Below are 27,692 nucleotides of genomic sequence, written 5' to 3'. Positions count from 1 at the left end.
TCAGCAGTCATGCACCTAAATAATCCGAAATGGTGAACAAAAACTAAGAATATGGAAAAGGTATGAATAGCGAGAAAAAGACGTTACAGCTACGAAGTACACGCAGCACCAGATAGCTCATGTCCAGGGTAACTCAAAGCCATGCCCGAAACGTGGCTTTAAATGCCATGCTCAAGGCAAGGGAGCTTATATGCTACGCACGGTAACAGATGCCCGTTCCACTCAGAAGTTTACGAGTTTGAAAATGTTTACTCCCCACTGATCAAGTGTTTATCATTACTGATCAAAATATTTTCCTTATTAGAGCCATATACAATACAGAAAATTATAATCATCTCCAAAAGAAGTTTAAACAGCCGCTGAAGACTTTTCAGGCCTCCTAAAAGAACATTTGTGCTCTTTCCCTGAATTTTTGACTACAGGTATGCGTGATTATAATAGTATGAATTAATTCAAATACGTTAAATAAATATAAAAATAAATTATTTGTTACGTAACAATAATTGAAACATTAATTAAAAGACTGTTCATCGGTATTTAATGATTGAATAACTCACAAGTTTATATTTTTGAATTCATTTTTGCAGTCCCGAAAGTTTAATGGTTAATTTCTAAATAATTGTTAACCGTTATTTTTTAATGCCGTTTCCTCTTTATTCTTTATTTTCTGAATTTTATTTTAGTTATAGAAAGTATTTATACGGTTCTTTCCCAGAAGAATTTTTATATATTCACCGATCAATTATTTTTCTCTTGAGAAGTTAAAAATCTGTGTTTTTTCATCTTTAGAGGAATAGTCCTCTGAAAACGACGTAAAGACTTATCCCCAAATTTGTATTCCACCATTTATTTGTTTTGACTGGTGAAAGCATCGGGTCTAAAAGATAAAACAGATAATGTACCAAGATTGAACTGAATAAATCAGTTTGGTAACAGTGTTGGTAACACTGCTAAGAAGGGTGGAAGAGCAGCAAGAAGGGATTGTCACAGTGATCTGTCTTTCCGTTTGCCCCCTGAGTGATTGTTCACAACATGATTTAGACTAGTAGGGCTCATGTGATTCAATTACTCGCGCTAGGCATACAATAGTAACCGCTATTCTGATCTCTCTTATGCCACTCCTATTACAGTCCTTCCTTCTCTTGTCTTTTCCTACAATTTCATCATCTTCCTTGTTTCTCCCTCCTCTAGATAACTCGTGAACCCCTTGAATTTATTACTGCATGTTACATTATATCCGAAATGTTAATGTTCAGTATTTTTTTAATATAAATATCTATGTTGTCTATGTTTTGCAATGTTTTTAATTAAGATTTTTTACAACCTATAATCCAATCAGAAACAAAAGTTCTTAAATTAATTCAAAGTTTACTAATTAGATATAATGTCCAGTAATTCTAATTATTATTATGAGATGGTATCACTTCAGAGTAAATTTAATTCCAGATGCAGGTATCGTACTGAAACAGTGTTGTTAACTAAATAAGGGCTATAACATGGGAATTGAAATCTAAGTATTGTAATGCTACAAAACACTTTTAATTTAATTAAATCATGAATCATCACACTGTAACTCATATCAAAAGAAGATTTTAGGAATATGAATAATAAATAAAAATTATTTGTCCACATCGTACGTAAATTATATTCTGATTCATTTAATAAATAATTTATACATTTCTTGACCGATCATTTGAAGGTAGAGAGATCTTTTGTTTTTTTTTAATTATTGTTCTTAAAGATTATTAAAACCCTACTTCTCACTGAAACCAGTTTTACCTTTTTTTAAATGGAGAAGGCTTCTTTTAACAAGCTGGATTTGTTATATGTACAAGTTCATTTACACGAATAGTTTTACAAAAGTTATATCGTTATCAGTAGTATAGAAGAAATTAAATTTAAAAAAAATTAATTTATAATAAAAGGAAATTAAATTAATGTACAGCAATGAAAGATTATCAAGAGGATCTTTAATTTTCCAACTAACGAAAAAGTATTAACAAATAAACATAAAATATGACTGAAGATGAACCATTGCTAACAATGTATATACTCGTGTATATATATATATATATAAGTAACGAGCCTATCTGTTTCATCTTTGCCAGAGCCGATCAGTATGTTCTATTCTTTCTCTACTGTTAATTTTCAGAGGGAATTAAATTATATATTATTAAATATTATGGTTATTGTTAATTCAACAGCCGTAATTATTTTCTCAGAAATCAATGAAGTTCACTGTACAGCCAGTACCTGTGATGAACAGAATAATGGTGTCTATAATGTTAGGTCTAAATATTACCTGTATATTCATATATGATATATATCTGAATGTCACGTGTATTTTATATTATGCTGATATGCGGCCCTATTTACGGCTCATTGAAGAGGGCAATGTGGAGTGACTTCACTCTTCTCTTATACGATTATGGTACTTGACCTGCATATTTATAGAGATAGTAGTTAGTTTAGGAATAAAGTTTATAACACATTATTTCACTTTTAATGATTTTGTTAAATCCAAGAGCTTCTCTCGGCCAACAACCCTAACAAACATTACAAATTGATTTTTGGCAATTGATAGCGCATCCTTATTGCTACATCATCGGTTGATGGCGAAGAAAAACCAAATTATTCCCACTAAGAATAAAATTTATGCCTGATAGTATAGCAACGTTATTTACTTACTGATCGTAGATCAAAATCGGATAAAGTTTTAACTTTACCTTGTATTTGTATCAATTCTTCGCGATAGCATTCATCGGAGAAAGTAGCTGAGCATCTGGAAGACCTTCTTATTAATTTTCTTTGATAGACCTTTTTTTTAATTAACTTCCGGGTCCACAGTTAAGTACTGCTTCAGAGGATGAGATGAATCATTTGTAGCGTGTGTGAAAATGTTATGCCTGACCGGGAATCGAACCCGGGACCTCCGGATGAAAGGCCGAGACGCTACCACTCGCGCCACGGAGACTGGCCGCGCGCGCTTTAGTTAGAATTATTGAACTAAATTAACAAAAAAAATATTATATTTAGATAAAATGATAAATATTTTAAATTAAGTTGTGTGTGCACGTGTGTGTAAGCCTTGCATCAGAAAAAAGTCCCACAACTCTGTTGTCAACGTTTATTTTTTTTTACTTTTTTTGTATTTTATTTACTATTGTAGAATATACGTCTTTTATTTTGTGTTCAGTACTTGCATGCGCGCCCGGAGATTAAAAAACCGGTAAATCCAAAAGCCTGAATAATCAGAACGGATATAAATGATGAAAAACAACTTGTATTAATAAAACTATTACTTTAATTCCTCACTGACTTCAACTGGTTGATCGAGGAATTACATAAAATACTGAATTATTAATGTTATTCGACTGAAATATGGTACTGATTCTTTTTAATTTTATTAGATTAATTTTTATTAATCTTATTTTTCATCTGTTTCTACGTTTGATCACACTAAATTGTAATACATTATAAATATAATAAATAAATTATTAAATAAAACATTATACAGAAAATTATATATCCAAAAAACTTTTAAAGTATAGTACATCCCTATTCCACGTTAACAGAACCCCTACATAAAATAAATTGACCAAGTTTTTTCGTCAATAAGCGTAAATACGGGATATATCCGTATCAGCTCCCTAGAGCTTCAGAGGCACAATTTCTTAGTGTATGGCCTTTGTGTGTATGTTTCTCGTCTTATCTTATCTGAGGTACTGCTGTCCGTACGTATGAGAAATCACTGGCAATTGGTTCATCAGTATAATTTTTTGTCGGTTGGACACCCGATTATCTTGTTATCAAGATGAATCTTCGCTGTAATCGATCTTTGTTTTTTGTCGAGAATTTACTAAAGTCCATTCACTTTTATACACTCACATGCCGTATGTTTGATAATTTTCAATACATCAGCCGTATGTTTACCTGCGTTTATAATTTCCGTCCTTAATTTTATTTCTCGTTTTTTTTTTTTTAATCGAATCAGATTTTACAACTTACAGTCAAAAATCCTGGAATTCAGTAAATACCATTAGTTAATGTAATCTGTTGACAAAACAAATAAACTCGATAAGGTAATCGTTTATTTTATCATTTCCTTGATTTGTGTAATAAATTCCAGTAGTTACATTACGAGTCAAGTTATATTTGCTTATAACATAGCTAATAAGCCAAAAACTACAACTTTCATAAAAAATATAAATAAGTAAAATAAAATAAAAACTTAAATTATTCTGACATTTAAATAGAATACACTTAATCTTAACGAGCGTTGATGAAAATCTATCAATTTTTTTGTATTACCATTGTTTTACTTACAAGCCACTCGCGTGCGCGTTTTTTTTATATATATTAAAAAAATATATTTTTTTTATAGAAAGGAAATGCAACTCAATAAATTTTTAAAAAAGTCGGATTTTATTAATCTGTTATATCCGTATACGTTGTTTAACACTTAGCTTTGTAAAAATGGCTACGTTAATTATTAAATTATTACTTATACTAATGATCAGCTTACTAAATTAAAACAAATCAATATTCTTTTTGTATTAAGCGCTGCTGCTATATTTAGAAAATTTCAATTAAATTTATGATTAATTGAAAAGAAATTATTAATATACAATCAAAATTATACCTTATATCCATAACAACGTGCATACAATCATCATCCCAGAAGTTAATCTGGCGTTGAACAATCTATCTTGAATTATAAAAGCTAGGTAGCTTTGTAAGGAAAAAAAATCGTAAGTCGTTTGAGAGATAAACTGAAATAAACTAAAAAGATTTGCCTCATTCCGTGCGAGACAGGTGTTTTCGAATGTTATGTTTCAAAAATGTTCTTATGTTTTATGAACTAGAGAATAATGTAATGAAATTTAAAAACATATTTTGCTGAACTTTATAAAATGTGAAAAAATTAACAAAAAGAATATTCCACTTTCTGAAGATTTATTTTTTCAGTAGCCCAATTTTTAATCTAACTGTATATCCCACGTAAATCTATTTCTAGTAATCGCCCAACATTAAGGAAGATATTAAAAAAAATAAATAAATAAATATAAATTGTAATATTAAAGACGGGTAATATATTTTATTTACTTTATTATTTTTATTTTAAATGTATTATCTTAATTTTGATATCCCATATTATGACTAATTGGATTCTAAACAATATTTTAAACGATCCTAAAGACTTTTCAAACAATAAAGTCCTACAAGGATTTTCAAATTCGTAAACCTATGTGTACATAAATTCAGATAACCGTTGGACTTCACAAAAATCTGAGTATAAACGGCTAATATTTGAATCAATGACATGCAAATGTTGAAAAACCTTTTGCTCGTATAAAATACTCGTGTGTGTGTGTGTGTGTGCGCGCGCGCGTGTGTGTGTGTGTGTGTGTGTATGTGTATGTATGTATATATTACTGTCATTTTGCAGTTAAAAGGGGAGTGCAAAAGTGGACGGAGTTGAAGCTTGGGTAATATAAGAGGTTGAAAAGCTGTGAAAGACATGCTATATCGGGGTTGCTGCGGGAGTCGGAGATCAAATTCCGTCTATATAAATATAACGTCAAGTGCAGACCACAAAGAGGAAATTGTGTACAGAAGCTTATAAACAATCTACTTTCATTCATATAACGTCTCGACTTCTATAAAGATGATATATACCTCATAAAAAAACCCGAAAAAGAAACTCATAAAATTATTAATGAAATGGCCACAAATTATTTATTAATTTATATATTTTTTCCTTTTATTAATCATAAATTCTATGTCACTGAAAACAAATTTAATAAGATTATAACATTATATTAGCCTTTTTAAAACCAGATGTATTATTCAGTAACTTTTAAATCGTGTTACTTCTTTTGTTACTAGTGGAATAATGTACATGGATAACTCGTGTTAATTTATTTAATAAAAATATTAGTTTAAAATTAAGCACAGCAATTCATTATTTTTGTCAGTTTCAGTTTTTGTAATAAAAAGACCACGTATATGGAATTTTTTGTCGTTCAAATAAAATCTTCAATTCCGTTTTGTCATTATCGTACAAAAGTCATTTATTTATGTTTGCTATTGTTATTTTAGCCAATGGACTAGTAAATTATATTAAATCTACATTATTGCTTTGCGAGGATAATCGCATTTAATTTATTTTGAAAAGGTACAACATGCCTAAATTACAACATGCCTAGTCATTAACGAGAAAAGAAACTAAAATATATATTGTTATGTATAACTGTTTTTATTTACTTTTTACATCAAGTCCTTAATTATATATGATGTTACTATTGTTAAGTAACATAATTTTATACTTACAGAAGCTAAAAAACCTTAGTGTTTACCAGTGACATTCTTCACTATTAACTTATATGAATGATTTACGAATGAGATGATTTTATTTTTTATTGACAGTTGAACTTTGAGGATTCTGCCGGTATTTTAATTATGAAATAAAATCAAAGAATATACAAAGGGTAGGCTGTTTAGTTGAAAACGGTACGGTAAAAAGCAAAGAACTATTTTAGCGGTCGGTTGTTACTAAGCGGAGGTTGACGAAGTAATCAGAGCTTTTATATCGTGGGGTGACAGTAGGGATGTAGAGCGGGCTATGTGTCGAGGTAGACGGAGCGGACGAGAAGAGTGAAGCGTTAGCGGGAGGAGTGAAATGGAGTTCGGGGTCGGTGGCTTAGAGTCGGGGCAAATTGACCGGAGCACCGGAAATTAAACTGCTCCAGACCCCGTCCCGATGTAATTACACCCTTAAATGAAACCATTAATATCATAACTATCGACTCGTTCCCGGCCCAGATGTCCTCACTCGCTAATTAATTAAACTCATCACCGCACGTTGTGGTGCCGCAGATAAACTAAAATCAAGCAATGTGAAGTCGATTCAGTTCACTCGTTTACTTTTATCTCGGTTCATATTTTATTTCGATATTCCATAACTCAGGTTATCCTGGTTTTCCTCGAATTCACTAATACATTTCTGTAATTGAAATTCAAACCGATGTTAGCGCAGATCCGATTAAAATTGTTTTCAATGATATAATGCTGTAAAACAATGTATGAAATCCTTTAATTTTCTCTAGATTAACCACAAGACATGCCAATAATAATTAACAAAGAAAGGAATATATATTATACATATACTCTTGGCGTTTTTTGTTTTATTTTCAACAAAATGTAATAAAATAAAATAATCTTATAAAATTACACTCTAAGAAACATTAGCTAAAGAAATATATCTGAAAAAATTAAAATGAATGCGTCGGTGCGTGGACACACGAGGGAAGCAAATTTTCTTACGCAATATTATATGAATTATTAACGGTGTAAAATAACGTACACACAATATACACAAATGATAAATATTTTTATTAATAAGAAATATGAAATACACATATTATAAAAAATATTTATTTACATAAAACATAGAAAATTTAAAACTTAACATTGAAGTTTAATCGTTATTGTAATCGTTATTGGAGCACGTGTTTTCTATACTATATGATCAGATGTATTGCATCGCACGCGGTTGTCATAGTGGGGTAATCAGCTATTGCGTGACGCTTTATCGTGACGCTCGTTTTTTCTCTGTTAACTCCCCATCTCAAAGCCTGCATTAAGAAACTTCGATTCAAAACAAACGATAAGATAATAAAAATAAGGTAAAACAAGCTAATATATATTATAAAGTAATGTAAGTATGTTTGTTAGGTAATGTCTTTTATGTGAAAATTTTTACGCGTAATATATGGAATTAAACCTAGGTAGAATCTGTTAGTAAATTACCGTAAGAAATCTTAATTAAGATTTCAATTTTTTTTAGGTAGGAGGGATTAATCCTAGGAGCCCGATGCAGTGCTAAGCCCAGGAGCTGCAGTAGCGCAACCAAATAAAAAATTTATGGTAGCATACACCAATATTCTGGTAAAGAATATTAAAATTTAAATATGAGGTACAATTAAACATGAGACGTATAACGTGTAGAAAACTTAGTATTAAATATTTACATTACATGACAATTTCTAAAATTATTTTAGAAGTTTGGAAAACTTACTTTATATATTATACGTTTACAATCCTATAAAACTCACTTAGGTTTGGAAGCAGCTTTTATGGAGACAAAGTCGACATCAAAACCGTTTACACACGATTTTGGTTATTTCAGTCACTCTATATGCAATTTACTCATTAATCTCCATAATCTGCTTAATTCATAATTTACTCAAGATTTCATTACTTAAATATAAAATTCCGAAAGCCGAATTTTCTGCAACCTCCTTCATTGTTTACATGTAACATACTCAAACAATATCAAATAACTTCTAAAAATAACTATTTTAATTTTTTCTGTTATTTAATGTGTTGTTTTTCTATAAGTTATTACAATTTTCAAGTGTACATATAAAGCTCAAGCGAATCTGTTTATATGATGATATTTAACAGTTGCTGGAGTACACATATTTAGTCTATGAAGAAGAAGAATGGACGCTCCATTATCACACACACTAAAACAATGTGGAGGTCTATTCTTTGAAAATAAATTCCTAGGAGAAATATATTAGATACGTTGTGACATAAAAAATATTTGCGATATAGTTGGAAATTTTCCGCTCGAAAGGATACCCTTGCATCTGTAGATGTTTTTAACTGATGCTTCGTAGGGGTTGGGAGAAAAGGAACTGTATTGTAATGTCTCCTTATTTCTCTCGGTTTAGATGCATTCACCGGATGACAAAGATAAAGCAGTCAGTGGATGTCTTGTCATTTTGTATACACTCTGTTAAACACCTCAGCTATTTTGCCGACGTCACTTCTATATGCTTTACAATTTACGTTAAGCCTATAGTAATGAACGATTCTTACACTTCGATAGTAACTGTCGCTGTCATTCTAAATATTAAAATAAATGTACGTAACGAAAAATATGCAGAGCTAAAATACAAACGTAGAAAATCTTTCTTATATTATTGTTTTTGTTTCCGTTTTTGTAACGGAAAATTTATTCCGTAAAATATTGTTGATGAAAATTGATTATTTAATTTTCTTTTGAGTAGACTCTAAAAATTTTATTCCAGCTTTGTAATGTGGGAACACAGGATGAGTCTATCACTGTGTAGTGAACGTCGCTTTGATAGTCTAAAAGTTACAACTACTATTACATATGAATGTTTGTTTTATTTATAATACTGTTTTCATATCTCGGTATTAATGACATTGTTCTTATTTTTATTTTTTTTACCTGCAATTTTTTATATTCCGTTTATCAGTTTTCAAAAATACAAATCATAATCTAAAAAAGCCGAATTTTCTGTACCCTCCTTTATCGTTTACATGTAACATACTCAAACAATATCAAATAACTTAACTAAAAATAGCTATTTTAATTTTTCCTGTTATTTAATGTGTTGTTTTTTTTCTATAAGGTATTATAATTTTAACCAAACCTTTTTTAATAACCTTTTATTTCGTGACACTGCTCTCATCAAAATTTTCTTTTGATCCATCAAAGTCAATGTTGGGTATTTTTGTTTAATTATGCTTTAACATTCATACACATTCCTGCATATTTTATAATTATGTACTAATTTGAGTAAAATATTTATTTACTTTCAGAAATAATTGTGTAAGATTACACTTTTATTCAGGATACAACCTCAGCGTTACATTACAGCTAAGATCACGAAGAGTGTCGAGAGATGTTGATCTTAATTAAAACGGCTTCATAATCTTGACATTATCAAAGAGGGAATTTACTTGAAAATAAATTTCCTCTTTAAATTTTCAAACGTAAAGAAATAGTTTAGTATGATCCGCACTTTATTTGGCGGGAGGGAATATGTTACTAATGTCTGCTCTTGTGCGTATGTGCACTGGAGTATTTAAGAAAGAGAATGTGTATTGTGTCTTCAACATGAACAGCACTTCTTTTAGACAACCTTTCTCTTCTGGATTATTACACTAGTAACTCTAAATTAAGTAAATATAAATTCTTAAACCAATTTTTTCTAAATGACAGCTTCATAAGGTAAATCGATTCAAAAAAACAGTCATTTTCTGAAAATTAGCTCCAGGTCATAAATGTTTTTTTTTTCCTTTCAAATTTTATTTACAATCGATCATACACAAACACGTGAAAGGAAGTACCCATCGAAACTTCTCAATAATTACAAACTAGTTATAATCTGTGCGGAACTTTCATAGGCTAAACTTGAAAAATTGTTCCATCAATGACATAACAAGTCAAAGGATAACCATAAATTAAAAAAGAAGGAAGAAATGAGAAAGAAAAAAATAAATATAAAGTTTTATTAAAAATAAACATAGAGAAAATTAAACAAAGATAGAGCACTAAGACGATTTATTACATATACTGATCACTAAGGTCCAGCACCTGGAGAGATTTAAGCCTTCTAATGCCTTAACCTTTATCTAGAAGGTTCATGGCCAAGTGGTTCATGTGGTTGTTCAGGCCCAGTTCATATCTAGAACTGAAGTGTTTTATTTATTTCTTCCCGGACGCAGCGTAATCCTAAATATTCATGGATCTCACTATTTTTCGCAAACCACAGCACCTCTGTGATACACCTCCCTAACTTGTTCTGGAACCGCTCCAAAATCCAGGTCCTAAATGTGTGTGAAAAATTGTATCTGTGCAATATTACGGGCAGCAATGAACATACTGAAGATTTATCAAACTGATAAGAACTTTGTATGAAAAATCTAATTTTGAATTTTAATTTTTAAGTACTAAAATATTCAGTATTGTTAAGGATTATCGGGAATTTCAAAATTAAAAAAAAAAATACAAAAAAAATAATAATATGAGGAATGCAAAAAAATTAATAATTTTGTATGAAAATTCACGAACTGATATAAAATTGAGTTCAAGAATACAAAGAATTACATATTTAATTGTAACAATTTTTGTTATTTAGCAACATCATAAAAGATATTTCAATTTTTTTTTCAAATCATTTGCAATCGTTTGATTATTGTATCTAACAAAATACATTATTTATTTAATAATAAATATAAAGAAAATTTTAGTTTCGAATCAAACCAAGACTCTTCTAATAGTATAATTCAGTTACAGTTTTCTATTTTAAAAATAAACAGCCGATCACCATGGGGGGATGATAGCATCTCAGCCTTTCATCCGCAGGTCCCGGATTCGATTTCCGGTCAGGCATAACATTTTTCCTTTGTTATAGATCTCCATTCTTATAAGGCAAAATGACTAAAGCCCATCATCTCCAAAAAGAAAAAAAACATCTAGTCATGTCATTCTTAATTTTATATATATAGACAATGTAATATTCAAAAGTAAATATATATATTTACAAAATATTATCCTTTTATACGGGCAATTTTATTTCTTCTTCTTCTTTAAATCTGTTTTGGTACTGATATGCTTAATTTTTTCGGTCTTGATCATTTTTCATTGTTTCTTTTACTTCTTCATTCTTTGAATTCTATTCACTTCATTTCCTTTCTTCTTTTACCTCCAATATACTACCTTATAAAGTACTAGAATAATATCTCCTGCATATTACGACCGATATTTTTTCCAGGTTTCTCTCTTCTCCTATCCTTCTTATTCCTCGTTTTCCTTTTTTTTCTTTATTTACAGAAATACAGTTAACATTTTCTAATTACTTCTTTTAATTTTTTTTTTATTGTCATCTTCAAACTGGAAAGCCAGACTCCGAGTAGAGTTCACGTAATTCTTTCTTGTTTTATTGTATTATATTATCTGGTATTATTTGTTTTATATTTTTTATTTTATAATTAGAGGTATGCGTCTTGGTCTTCAATAATTTTATTTTCCAGCGGTTGTAAATTACAAAATAAATTGTACCTTAATTGGTATTAAGCTACAATTGGAAATTGTTATCTTATTGGTATTATTATATTTTTCAATGTTCTGATCTTTCTGAGGTTAAACTTTAAAAAATATATCTGTATTAAAATAGTTTAATATTTAAGTTTAATTTTTAATTAAAAATTCGGTGTATAAATGTTTAGATGATGTTATATGTGTTGGTGTTGGCGACAGCTTTGTCTGCTTTATATCTTATGAATGGTTTAATCTTTCATCAGAAAATCTGATTTGGTAGATTGTGCGTTATGAGGAATAATTCTATCACATTTAAAAAAGAAAATGAATTGAAGGGGATTGCTAATATTGTAGTTGAGTAATCAAAATTTTTGTTGTTTTTTTGTAGCCTTTACACATAACCAGATTTTCAAGTAGTTGTGATATATTGAACCACGGCAAGAATATACATACGTTTCATGGTTCGAGATTGTCTTTGGTAGTTTTTGTTCAGAATTTGAAAAAAAAATTTTAAAAGAATGTTTGTTACAGATAACTTTTTTTTAATAAATATTCAATTAATTTTAATTTTCATTAAAACTATTTTATTATTTTTCTCAAATAAGTAATCAATCGTTTGAGCGAGTATAATTTTCATTCCTTGTTACAGAACAGATAAGAAAATATGTTAAATCTATAAATATATGTCTGAAAATTCAAAGAATTATCCTGGAATTGTTTTATACTACATTTTATGATTAAGCAAAATGAATTTCGTTAAGGAGAGAAAGAGTCCATATTCTTATAAATTTTTTCTGGTTTAAATAGAAAATTAATCTAGAAACTAGTTTGAAATATTTTTCTTTAAATAAAATATCGACTTTTATCGCCAAAGTGGAGGGTTATATTTTAAACTTCATGCAAATACTGGGAAAGTTCATAAAGAGCCTTGCCAGAATTTTATTAGAAATAAAGCAATAAGAACAACAAATAAAGCAGGTTATAAGAAAAGCAATCTGAAAAAAAAATTATAATTAGTCAAATATTTATCATAGTCATATATCTACGTTGAATATATCTATATATTTATATATCTATATTGTGTCTATTATATCGTTATTAGGTCGGTTGGCTGTGAGCTAACTTTAATTTCCTTTGGGTCTACTGTCAAATCCCTAACATAAAGAGTATTACCACTTTGGTTAACACATCAATATTTAATAAATCCACATTCGCTGTTAACGTATTATCAGTGGCTAGTTCTCTATTTACAATTATCAGAAAATAATTTAATTTTTAACTTTTTTATGTGTTTAATACTTTTAGCCTTATTTATATTAGATGCTTTCTACTAATATTGTGAATGAAAATTACTTAATTAACTTTAACATATTTTTTATTCGTGTTCCTTGACTAGAAAAAATATTTGAGTTGCTACATTAAAAATGTTTTCGATTTTGTCAAAATTATGCCCTGAATCCGAATCCTAAAGATTGAAATATATAAATCACATACAACTCTGCTTAAAATTTCATATCTTTATTCTACAAACTTCTTAATACATGTATTATATATTATTACATATCTGCAGTTTAATTACGTAGATTGGATTTTTTAATAATATATCAAATTTATCTCTTTTTTCGTTATTTGAATTTTTGTGTATTTATTTATTCTCATTTTGTCGAAGGAAATTTTGAATAATAAATAAAGATAATTAAATCAAAACACATTAAAAGAGTTAGTTGTAAGTTTTTTATAACTAACACGAATATTTTGTTAGGAATTAAAATTGTTAATGTTGGGGTAATTATTTCTTTTCCACTGCAAAGTAGTAAATAATAAATTATGCAGTGTATAATCAACCTATTCAAATGAAAGAATATCTTAATATTTTGATTTAAAACGTACTTAGGTCTACATTTAAGGCTTATTTAGATCGTTGTAAAATATTATTATTTCTACTGTAACGTTTTATGCAATTACAGCCTCGGAATGAGTTGGAAAGCAGTAGATGTTTGTTTTAAAATAAGTCATAATAATAATAATAATAATGCAATCACATAATCAAGTAAAAAACACAAGTTGAGGATGGAAAAGTGGAAGACCAGTCCGGTCGGGTTATTAAACGCAACTGTTATTCTTTATGATTTCACTGCAAAAGAGTTGCACAATTAGCATACATTATGCAGATATAGGGGTCAGGCTCATAGCGACAAATCAAACTGAATGTCATGTTGTTGCCTCTTACTTACTCTGCATACTTTTATTATAATACCATGGTTCTTCATCCCCCTTCTTTCTGACGCATTTAACTGTTCTCTTTTCATTATTTATCCGTTTACTTTCCCTCTCTTTTATTACTTTACTTTCTTGTCAGATTTTTCCACTGTTTATTCATCATTAAACATAGTATTATATTTATAATTTTTTTTTTTTTAAGTTTTCTTGTGTTATTATTTTAGCCAGAAAATAAACATTGCTTTTAATTTTAGTTAAATACTATAAGTAGAATAAAGAATTACTTTTTCTTTTCTTTTATTATGAATCTCTTTTTTAATAAAATCTTTATTATCATAAAGAACATGTACTTCCAGGTATACATATATATATATATATATATATATATATATATATATATATATATATATATATATATATATATATATACTTTGGGATTTATAACTACGACAATACATTTGTAACTTATTTTATATAAGATTTTTTAAATATTCTTATCTATCAAATTTTAATTATAAGCATTTATATATTGTCCCTTCTCTTACAAATTTGAAATATTGTATACAACGTATTTTTTTCACTATAAAATGAATTACATGAATTTTTTTTAGATTCCATTCTCCGTCACAGTATTTCATACAGCTAGAAAGCTCTTAAAAGATCTGAGGTACATGAAACACTAGTCCGCGTTGCTATTTCTGAGCGTAAAGATATTCATTGTATTATGTTTATTACATTATGATTTCCAGTAATTATGGTGAAAAGAGTAAACAATTCATTTGTAGGGATGAATATAGCCTACATTTAGTGAGCTTGGCATACTAATATTAGGGTAAATAAAGAAGAAAATAGAAAACCTGTTTATTCTCGATTTCTCCCTAATGAGGATGGTATGGGTTGCTTATTATTATTGATAATTATACGTTGAATTTATAAGTGACTTGCGGCTCATGTCAAGTCACCTGCTATCACAGTAGTATGACATTTACAAAGCATCTACCGTATGATTCAAAAAAAACTAAAGCGTCTTAAAGACACGTAAATAATTATTGAGATAAAGATTCGATTGAAGTCTTATTTCATAGTAAAATACATCAAATTTGTCACCCAACATTCACTTTGTTTGGATATAGCTTTCATTTGTAATGCGACATAAATCCTAATTGAAGTTGATTTCATTCAGTTCTGTAGCAAGCAAATCGGGAGTTATCTCTGCAGCTGCGGCGTTAATTCTAAGTCTTAGGTCAAAAAGATCAGCAGGCAAAAGCGATACATAAATCCGATCTCTAAAAAAAAAACCCATAAGAAAAACTCTTGCGAGCGAGGTGCCGTGCAATTGGTTCTTCAAGACCGATCTAATCTCGATTCCCACTAATCTGGGAATCGAGAATCAAGAAAATCGCAATTTCTATGGGGTAGTGAGGTAGTGGCCCGTGTTGCTGATAGCAATAGCGTCCATTTTGGTCGTCATCGTCTAACTTAGGAATTGGAAAATTTTGAAGCATGTCCAGATAAACTATACCATTTACAGCTGTCTCCTGGAAGACTAACGGGCCGTACAGTCTTTGTTTGCTTATCGCAGAAAAACATTGACCTTAGGGCTATAAATGTGCTACAAAGTTTCACGATGGTTTTACGCTACCCCATATTCGGCAGTTAATGGTGTTCACCTTGCCAGAGTTCAACCCGCAACGCGAGTCAAGTTTGTGTTCGTGTAGACTTTGACAATTTGTTTTTCAAATTACGTTATTCAGTAGCTACTTTATAGTTTGTTTAGTTATTAGTGATTACTACGGTTAGATTTTATTAGTTTTGTTGGCGTCATTTCTAATGTGTTAAACCATGGTTAGTTGTTATGGCTTCAAGTGCAATTGTTTACGTAATATGCGGCAAACAATCGTTTGTGGAATGCCAGTCTCACGTGACGCTCATTGAGTTGATTTCTTCGGAGGTTGTTCTACAACAGCTTCACGGACGCGTGGGAGTCCTGGTGATTTTGTATGATTAATAGAACAACATGTCTTAACAAAGGTTTTGTGGTAAATTTTATGCCTACTACGAGGCTCCCAAACTTACTTTCAACGAAACTTATATTGAACTGCAGTTGCTGACTGCAAATCGTGAAACCTAAACACACAGCGAGCATATTCCGCACCAGTAAATGTAACTACACAACATTTCTAACTACACTGCTGGCCAAATTCCGTTGATGTGTTTTGCTATGAAATGAAATTCACTCGAATCTGTAAGTTATCTAAATAAATTTTTAAAATTATGATGTCCTTTTTTAATCATCCGGTACATAGCCCGTATAACGATCGCTGAGTAAGACAGTCTTTTAGTAAGGCTTTTTAGGTACAACTACCGTCTAACTTATTTTTTTGTTGTGTATATATTTATACATAATATATTTGTATAAATGTATATGAATAATTGGCTTGAAGAAATAATAAATGTAATTATTAAAATTTGTAGTTCTTGTTCAAATTATGATACCGAAAACTGTAGTTTCATTTTTTTTTTTTTTTTAAATTGCAATAGAAAAAAATAAAATCTAATTTCTTAGCAGTAAATTAAAAAAAACCTATATTATTTTACTTCTTATTTTAAAATAAATGTGTTATAATACGTTTTAGTTCTCTCAATTAAAGTTTAAACTTGCTCTCATGCAAAAGTCAAAAGACTTGTATATGCAAACAGGATAAATTCTAGCAAAAGGTTTATTTAATAAACCAAAAAAGTATTTAACAACATTCACTCTTATTTTGTCTCATCAAAGACTACATTTAAAGAATCAAATAAAATGTTTTTATTTTTTAATTAATCTTAATGTGATTCTTAAAAAGTTTTTTATAAAATTTTGCAAATTAAAACTGTATTTTACCAACAGTCTGGCTTCAAAAATAAAATGTACGTTTGTCTATAATTGCTTTTCTAAATCTCGGAATAATAACATAATTTATTTGAGGTCTTTGTCTATCGACGAGTTGCAAAAATGAGAGAATAATTAATTTTATCTCAATATCAGAGATGGTAAACATACATCTCTATAGTAAAATATTTTAAATAATGCTTTTAATTACGTTTTACAAAGTACCTTTCTGAGAGACATTATCTCTGCGACAGTATGAAACGAAGTTAATTACAAAAAATTAATGAGCGATAAATAATAATTATCATAAAATAGTTATATTCTGCTTATAGATGCAATTACTAAACTCTCTCTTTTTCTCTTTCTATGTGCATGAAGTTTTTATTTAAAACTTTTTATGATTCTAGATATATCGTAATTTACGGGGATTTAGAACGCAGTTTCAGGAATGCAAAAGTAAGTTTAGAGGCTGCATAAGCCTATGTCTGAAATTAAAGAATTTACATATCAGGTATTAATGACAGTGCTTGTATAGAAAGAGGCCGTCATTGAGGAGAAAATGTGAGGCATACTTAGGCCTGCAGATCAGACAAGAAAAACTCTCATATGTATTTGTTGATCTTCTGTCTTTTCTACTTACAAAATCCCTGGAACTGGGATTCTCATTTCAAAACACGTAGGTCGGACATTTTTTCCTTTTATCTGTGAGTTACGATTATGCCAAAGATAAATGATTAATTATATGGATGATTTTATATCGGAGGTTCAAACTTCCTGTCATTATCCTTTTGGCGACTATAGAACCCAAAACCTGATACGGACTTCATGTTACATAGAAAATAAGTTATATATCGGAGATAGGAAGAAGAAAAAAGTGTCGGATTAGGTGAAAGGAAACGTTGTATCAGATGTCGATTAACGGTGTCAGGTTGCTTGTGTAGAGCGAGTTCAATTGAATTTAATAGTCTTACGAAATAAATCGTTGACTTTCCTGCCGTATTTTATGTACCTTGTAAACCAGAATAATGTCAAAATGTGTTTTATCTTTGCCTGTATGTCTATTAAACCCAGATTGTTTGAGATCCTGTGACATTATTTTTCTGTTCTTTTACCTCCCAAAAGGGATCCCACTATAACTTTAATTGTTTATGTTATTATGTTTGGTATTATATTCATACTGTTAACAGCGACCTACACGAAACATCAGATACTCTCAAAAATGTCATAGCCACTTTTAGGTATGACAGCTCCGGCACGTAAAATGAGGAGTGAATTGGCTTCCCTTGCGTTCGTCACTAAGCCGTACTAACTATCGCATATCATTTTTCCAATTCAAATTCAGTTGGTCATGCAGCCTGCATGGCCAACAAATGTTGGTCAAGCAACACTTTCACTTTGGTTATGATAAGATCTAGCTGAGTAATGAATATTATTACTCTCAGAGAAAAAACTGTTACCAGTGAAACTTCAAATGTGTTTCACCAACTACAAATATTGAGATAAGTAATATAAAATAACAGACTAATTCATCACTTTTTAAGGAAAGCTGTAAATTATATTTACTGCCTCGATCGCTGTGTGAAACAATAAAACTATATTTAAATTTACGGAAATGCTACAAGAAATACTTGAAGAGGAATACTTAATAATGTAAAGTAACAGTTGCTGTCGCAAATTCATTAGATTCGAGGATATACACACAACCTTACTTTAAAGGAACGTCTAGTACCCATTCACTTGGCATTCAGTTTTACACAAATGTAAAAACTATTTACTGGTCAGTAGTACATGGTACAAACGATTGGAACTGGTCCTGTACCTTAATCATCGCGTTAAATTTCAAATAAGCTGTAACTTGAGTTTATGGATTAGTTCAACAGACATTAAACAAAATAATTTCATACTTTTAGTTCTTGAATAAATTTGTCTTTTTTTTTTTTGAAACATCAATAATAGAACCAATAGTTAAAAACGTCGATCACAGCCAATTTGATGAAGTTTTTCGTTTCGTGCAATAATCTGTTTTTAGTCGTCTTCTACTTATATTATAAAACCTTGATTCGTATTTCTTCCTAAATAATTAGCTAAAGTAGTTCTTTTCCTTCAATCAAAGTACAATATAAAGGAATAAGGAAACATTCACTTTTCTATCTACAAGTCGATTCATATGAATAAATGTCAAAGGTAAAATATTTTGCCTAAATTAAAGTAAATAATTTTATAATAATCTGTAATACGATGGAACTGCTTTTAATAAATAAAATTTATCAATAGCATTCTAAAGTCGACCGATTGATTATTTAGCCTTTTCATTGTTAATCTCTCAAACATTCACTGAATTTCTCATAAAACTCTTACAATTTTATTTACAAGGCAAGTTAAAGAAAAAAATTACCAAAATAAAATTACATTATTTGTAATTTTATTTTTAAAAGCGCTTAAGTTTATCGGATATTGTTGTAAAATGATTTATTTTAATTTGGGCAAAATATTTTACATCCGAAATGTATTACAATGTGACGTTAACGTGTGTTATTCTAATTCATCGATTTAAATTAAATATCCTTTCATTTTGTTTTCATTTATTTATTTTTTCCATCTCTATTTGACAACGTATGTTCACATATTTATTCCTTTCTATCTTGATCATGAAAAGTCGAAAATGTTATATATTTTATCTTCCTTTATACATTTCAACATTAGTTCTTCTACATTAATTAAATTTGTGAATCTTAATATAATCCACCCAATTTCATCTTTTTTGTCGTGAGAATTTGGCACTGGTTACTTTTGTTCTCCGATTCGTTTTGGCTCTCTTCTTTCCTTCTTAATTATCCCTGCTATTCCTCTCTAACACTTCACTTTAAATGCCAGAGAGCCATCACTATTATTTCTTTTATAGTTTTTGTACTGATTACGTTGTGATACCGTGACCCAATATTTTTCGTAAAAATTTACTATTGTTGATGGTATGTTTGATACAAATATTTTTTTTCATGAAAATTCTCCTTCCTATCTGTAAATGTTTGACTTTTGTTATTTTACTTCTTAAAAAAACGTTTTTATATCAGAGGTATTATCAGTGATCATAATTAGTTTATCGGCCTATTTATTTTTGTCAAATTTTACCTTTGTTTTTAAAATACCCTTATTATAATTTTTTTTTATCTAAAATTTCTTCATAATATTGTTTGTTATATTTTATGTAAAAAGATAAAAATTTATGAGAAAAATATTAAGTTTAATACTTGCAAAAGTAATAAGAAACGTATTATTATGGAAAGAGAATAAACATCTCTTATGCAAAAAAATGAAAGAATACAATAGCAAAACTTGACAAAAATGACATTGGAAAATTTCCAGGGAGCTTCTACTTTGCGCCTCTAACTCGTATATCTTATATACTATATTTCTGCATATTTGCTTATGATTGTATAGGACAGAAAAAAATGAGAACACAGTATATGAAAAAAAAATAAATTTACATTTAAACAACGTTGTTTTCTCTTTTTTTCTTGAATCTGCTGGGAGTTCGGATGGGGATAGAAACAAGAATTTTCTTTCTTGTTAAGTGGTGGAATAAATAAAACATCCTAGTGCATTTCGTTTGCTTTGTACGCTACTAAGAATAGTCGTTTGTTTTTCGATCGAAACGAGATAAGATGAAGAATGCAAATCTTCATCTATATGTATATATTATTACAATTTTAAAAACAGTAACGAGTTAGTTAAATAAATACAATTTGTTGTTTAACTCAAATCGCTTTTTTAAATATTTTAATTGGCTTTTTAATTTTTAATCCTTTTTCAATAACTTATCTATATTCTTAATAAATGTATTTATTTTATTTTTGTCCAAATAGTTTTATAGCTGGATTATATATGCCAAATAAGAATTCATGGAGTACGAAATCCAGTTTTTTTTCTTAGAAAACTGGAAGTAACTATATTACTTTGAATAATGAAAACGTGCCAATAATAAAACATCTGTAATGAACTTTTTTAAGTGTTAAAAAGTTAATATAATTGAAATTTTGCAATGTAGTATTAAAAAATTTGTAGACGATACCTTAAATTTTTATAGTATATTTTCTTCTTCCACGTCATCAAATTTAATTTTGCATTTATTATATCAACGTTTTATATTACTTGAAGGAATAAAAAAATGTTATGAAGATGAAAAATAGAGAAATTCACTTTTTGAAAGCACTATTAAATTAACATCATCTAAGTTAATGAACTTTAAGGATTTAATTTTACCATTTTATTTTTCATATTCTAGTAGGAGAGTATATTTTTTGTGGTTCCAGAATGGCTGCCAATTTTTTATTATAAGACTAGCTAATTGCATGAGTGTTACTGGGTAAATGACGATTTAAAGAAGAAAGCACAACAAACGGTAAACGCCATTGTCTTAAATAAGAAAAATCGAAATTTATGAATTCATATAATTGTGCATTTTATATAGGTGATTGATAAAGGAATAACTTGTACATATACATTTATATATGCGTTTTTTTCCATTCTGTAACAAGTAACATGTTATATAGAAAAAAATTTATTCGAAAATCATTTATTAGAAAAACAAATCACCAAAAAGTTGTAAAACTTGTGGGCAAAAAATAATACATATTTCTCCTCTATTACAGATACCCATAGGCCTCGCCAAATTGATGAATCAACATCAATTTGTTTCTCTGCATTCATTCTGTGATTTTTATTGACAAACACTTCTATCACTTTTTGAAATTTTCCACACGAGGTTATACTTACGAAAACTATAATTACAATAAATGTTTACAGATTTTTAAATTTTTTTTGTAATTGGTAATAACATAAAAAAAAATGTAATTATTTGCCACTAACAACGTTATTTGGAAAATTTAAAAAAATAAAGAATTAAATAATATTATTTTTAATTTTTCATGTTTTTGGAAAACGGCTTTATTTTTTATTTTTACAAATTGTTTTATATATATATATATATATATATATATATATATGGTATATTAATAACTTGTCTATTTTTCTGTGCATCTGAATCATGATTTTCCTGATGATGTTACGCAAAACAAATTCAGTATTTTCTTTACCAGATAAATACATTACAGGAATTGTAATGTTATTTTATATTAACATAATGATGATAGATTTAGCAAAATGGTTTTACTTTTGGAACTCAAACAGCGAAACTTTTTATAATGGTGAAAAATTTATAGCAGTGAATAAGAAATTATCTTTAGGGTTTAAGTTTTCTTGTTTTCATTATATAAGGCAAATTCTATGATTCATAGACAGAACAAACTAAGGAAATTGTAATTTCCTTTGAATCATATCGTAAATACATTGATTTATTGTGTAGGCTCATTTATATAAAGAAATTAATATCTTATATAATATCACTGTAAAATGAATTATTCTTAATAAAAAAAGGATCTGAATTTATTTGTTTGCAGTTGTACGTATTAAAATATTAATAATAGAAATTCAGTCTGACATATCTTGTTTACAAGAACATGATGAAATAAAAAACATGACTCTTTTGTTTTATTATCATCGAGTTGGAACGCTACAGCTAGCGTTCATTCCAGAGAAATGACCACTCGGCGACCGTCATTTCCTGGAGATGATTTAGCACCCTTCGGGTCAAGTGCGGAGGCGCCAATATACTCATGTTTCCTCGCTACCATTTCCCATCCCAAAAACTTCCAATTTCATCCATCCTTCTAGCTATTACTTTTTTTATTTTTCCACTAGAAAAAAGAACAGCTGCCGATCTGAGTGTCCATATTTCTTTAATACAAAAGAGAAAGGGGAAACACAGAAAAAATAAGTACGAGATAAATGGAAAGATTTCATTTATTTTGACGAAATAATTCTCTTTGTTTATCATGAAGATGATAAAATGAAATGATAAATATAAAATGAACCCCTAATTAAATTTTCATATTACATAAGTTTTTAAGCGAAATTAAAAAAAGGCTATTTTAAAGCCTATTCCTTCTTATTAGTAAATCCGTAGAGCAAAGGCAAATAAGATTTTTAATTTCTTCTATTTTAAATAAAAAGTACGTCTCAAAAAAAGATTCAGTCTTTAATTCGCTGCAGCTATTTTATTATAGACCGACCTGGCTGAAATTTCCAAGACTACCAGAATAATCATAAAAATTACATCAAAAAGGGCGTTTCTTCAGTTTTTGTTTGTAACATATAAACAAAATTGGGACCTTTCAAATAAAAGTCCCTTTATCTAGTATTGATGTTAATTTGTTCCTAGTTTTGAAGTAAATATGCTACCTGATCGTTAAATTGGCTGTTCCACCATGATTGCCGAATTTGTCTGTAAAAGTTAACAAGAGTATTAGAAGGAGCATGTGTACAGAAAATATTTGTATAGAAATATTTATAATATTACAATTATAAATATTTACAATAATAATTATTATAATATTTGTAAGTTTATAGAAGAAGAAATTTTTCAAATGGTATAAAAACACTTTTAAGAAGTGAATGCATGTCGTTTGTGATCATTACTTTCAATGTGTAGCTGCAGATGGACTTCAGCTTGAGTTCACTACATCCTGCCATTGTCACTTTGTGATTGCAAGTCAAGATTAATTGTCATTATATTTCAATTGTTTCGGTTTAGATTGTTTAATTCAGCTTGTGTCCAATTGAATATTTCAGCAGTGCACCTAACAAGTTATAAGTCCATTTATTCATGGTTTTGGTTATACTGCCAGCATTGAGTTTTGATTTTAATAATTACCTAATTATCCTGATATACTCCTTGCTTATTCTGGCTTTTACTTCTTTGCGCTTGATGTTATCCAACTGAAGAATTCCTAGGTATTTCTAACATGCTTCCAAGCTCTTTATTTAATTGTTATTTGGCAATAATACAAAGTCGTTTTTATTATTATTTTACAATTATTGAAAAATTTCAACTAATAAATATAGGTGATTTTAGCTTATTGTATTGTTATTGGTAGAATTGCTAAAAAATAAATTTCCTAAAATATTAAAGTGGAATTTAGTTTTGATAAATCATTTTATTTTTAAGCAGCAAGAAAAGCTGGTTTTTATGATTCTTGTTTTGTTTTAATTTGTTTTTTTTTTAATGTGTACAAAAAAATTAAGTACAATTATTGAATGACACATGAAAGATCTGACATGAAGTGAAGTGTGCTCAATACTCATTTGCATGATGGAAATTCATATGAGATTATTGCTAAATGTGAGTATGTATGTTAACTTTTCTTTACTTGTTCTTATACACTATCATATTTTTATATTAGATTTGTGAGTCGATCGTCTTTGATGGCAATATAAAGACGTTAATGGGTTGGAAATAAGGGACCAACAAAGTTTCAGTGTAAAGATTTTCTAAAGACAACTGATATATTTGGTTTCGGCGGATTAATTTTTCGTCAGTAAAATTTGCTGTAAATGTGACTGTGTTCGAGAATTATAGTAATTTTAAATATTTGTCCAATGTGTGATATTTTTGGCAAGGTGTTGTGACCATGAACCCTAAAGATTTTGATTGATTGCAGTGAATGAATTTTAATGTAGAATTGAATCCCCTGAAAGTTGGACTGCTGTAAGTCCAAAATGATTTTATCAGAGACATATACATCATCGCTTTAAAATATAGGGGAAGGGATTATTTTTGTCTTATCAAAGCATATAATTTAAGAAAATATATGTAAAATGATCAGAGTACGAATTATATAATTTTAATTGGAAAATTTGATTCAGTCCTAAACAACTCAGTTATTGATTTTACTGGTGTGTTTTAATAATTATTTTTAAACAGTTTACTGATTGCTGAATAAATGCAGTCTATTATTTATTTGAACATAGATACATATGTAGATGGTATATTTTTTTGACTTTTTTTGGTTTTTATGTGAAATTTCAGCCTAATTAGTATATAAATTAAATATATAATGTCAAGCGAAAATGTAGACTTTTTCTTGCGGGACAGATTTTATTAGACATGATGTGTGTTTATCTTTTGTCTTCATATGCTATATCTGTATCTTTAGAAATAGGAAGTACGTTTCCTTTTAATAAAATTTTTGCCTCTACTTTTCTTAAAATTTTTCAGACTGTAAAAACTATTATATTTGTTGAAAAATATCCTGCAGGGAATAATATCATTCACTAGACTAACCTGCCGAGTTAGTCTAATAGTTAAACTCGTCATTGCAAAATAGCTAATTTTTGAAGTCGAAAGTTTTAAGATTAGAGTCCTTGTAAAGGCGGTTGCTTTTATATGGCTTTGAATGCTAAACTGTGGATAACGTTTTTTTTTTTGGTAGTTAGGTTTTAATTAACCACTAGTCTAAGGAATAGTCGACCTGAGTCTGTTCCAGACTACATGTTTACCGGTACAATTATACTTACGTTGCAGCTATGTCAGCCCTGGCAAGCCGGTGGCGGTAATTGCATTTGCCTACACTCACGCGCGCGCGCACGCGCGCACACACACAAAACTCACGCACACACTTACACAGACTCAGCAGTAGCTGGGAAACTGGTTGGAGAAAGCAACAATATTATTAGTGGATAATAATGTAATCTGTACTAAACATCTGAGGAAGGCATTATACAGAGTGATTCAGGAGGATAAGGCAATACTTTGACAACTCATTCTAGAAGCTAAAAATAAGAAAAAAGTTCATGTAAACATAGGTCCGAAAACGCTTCATTGGCGAGTTATACACAGTGAAAGATTTCGCCCGAGTTTCAGTTACTCCGGGTAAATTAAGGCTTTCTGAAATTCTGGGAAGGTCAATTAAGGGGCAAATTCAATTGTTTCTTATGGTTTTTGAGCTGGGAAATCGAAAAAAATAAATCCCAGAACTGTATCTCTCTTATTTTCTACGATATCCCATGTAAAACGCAAAAATAGGGTCAAAAAACACATTTTTTTACGTTTGACGTTCAATAACGTTAAATTGGCAATAAATCATACATTTTTTAAACATAAATTGTAGAGAATTTAATTATAAGAAGATTGATGTAAGTAATCTAAACAGAAAACAAAATTTAAAACATGTTGACTCTTATTAACAACAAAACCGACGAAAACGTAGAAGAAAATGTTACAAAAAAAGAAAACAGATGTGTCTAGTAAGTACAATAATTTTAGACCTACGGAAAACAAGTTGGCAATACTGATTATTTTCATCTTAATTTGTTTAAATACTACTCATTGTTGTCAGTTAATTGTGGTAATGTGTTAAATAACCTTTCGCTGATCAATTGTGTTTGCAGTATTACGTCAAATTCTTATCGTAAAGATTTTTACGTATGAATTTATTATATTGCTGGAAAATATCCCCTTAGCAAAACGAATTGAAATGTATTACCAACTGTTATGGATGGAGCTGCTACAGATTTCACTAATGAAGTAAGGCAATGTCTTGAAACGTTTGCTGTTAAATGGATAGGACGTGGAGGGCCGGTTAATTGGCCACCGAGATCCTCAGACCTCACTCGGTTGGATTGTTTGTGGGGATGGTTGAAAAATGAGGTTTACAAGCAAAAAGTAGACACACGCGATTAACTGATTGCTCGCATTCTCAACGCTGCAGCTATAATCGAGGAACGCAAAGATACCGTTAGACTGGCAACACAAAATCTAGTACAACGCGTTGAAAAGCGCATTGAACACAACGGTGGCATTTTTCAAAGTTATTAAACCACATGAAATACTACTTATAAGCAGCATTTTATCATTATCATAAAAAAAACAGTAAGTATTCTTTCTTCCTCCAGTTATTTTCTACTGTACATAACGAAAAAGTTTTTTCAATCTGTTAAAAATTAATCTGTTTTGTGTGGGATCTCTTAGAAACTAAGAGAGATACAGTTCTGGGATTTATTTTTTTTCGATTTCCCATCTCAAAAACCATAAGAAACAATTGAATTTGCTCCTAATTGACCTTCCCAAAATTTCAAAAAGCCTTAATTTACCCGGAGGAACTGAAACTTGGGCGAAATCTTTCACTCTGTATCATTCGCTAACGAAGCGTTTTCGGACTTATGTTAACATGTACTTTTTTCCTATTTTTAGCCTGTAGAATGAGTTGTCAAAGTATTACCCTATCCTCCTGAATCACTCTTTATACTGAAACGTGTCATTTTTTAAATAAATTCTGTGCAAATCAAAAACATTTTTTTTGTTTTAATTTTTGTTATTTTGAATGTTCGCACAAGTAAAGGCTTCATCTACCAATTATTTGAATAAGATTGCTTTGGATAACAGTTTTACGCAAAATATTGATGGATAGAAATCTCCATCAGTTAGTGGTCATCATTAGTTATTCTATGCTATTTTATCATGACATATCACAGACCAGTAGTATTTATAAATTGGCCCCCCCATTATAAATTAGCAAGATCAGAATACTGTATCTACTAATGGCCTAAACTATTATCTATCTATAATAAATCAGTATCTATTTATTTTGAGCAAAGTGAATGATGTGGTTTACAAAATAACTTAGAAATAGAAGAATAAAATGATTTTTCTGAAGTTTTAAATTTATAACATAAATATAATTTTTACAGAAAAAAAGTTAAGTTCTTATCCTAAGAAATTAATTGGAAGACATGTAAAGGAAAACGACAAAGTACCAGATGAAAACACGATAGTATAGCCTTTATAACGAGCACGTCCTCACGAGTTATTTTTTTAAAACATATTACCATTTCATATTCAAT

At 29.3% G+C, this 27,692-nt stretch overlaps 1 protein-coding gene across 1 annotated transcript in view; it reads left to right on the top strand.

Annotated features, from left to right (window-relative positions):
- Positions 1–27,692, top strand: part of LOC142318210 (EGFR adapter protein-like) — a 1,091,782-nt gene that overhangs the window by 296,902 nt on the left and 767,188 nt on the right. The window lies entirely within an intron of this gene.

Source organism: Lycorma delicatula, chromosome 1 (genome assembly GCF_047948215.1).
Source record: "Lycorma delicatula isolate Av1 chromosome 1, ASM4794821v1, whole genome shotgun sequence".
NCBI lineage: Eukaryota > Metazoa > Arthropoda > Insecta > Hemiptera > Fulgoridae > Lycorma > Lycorma delicatula.
The sequence above is the reverse complement of the archived record's forward strand: the minus strand, read 5'-3'. Positions and strand labels throughout refer to the sequence as shown.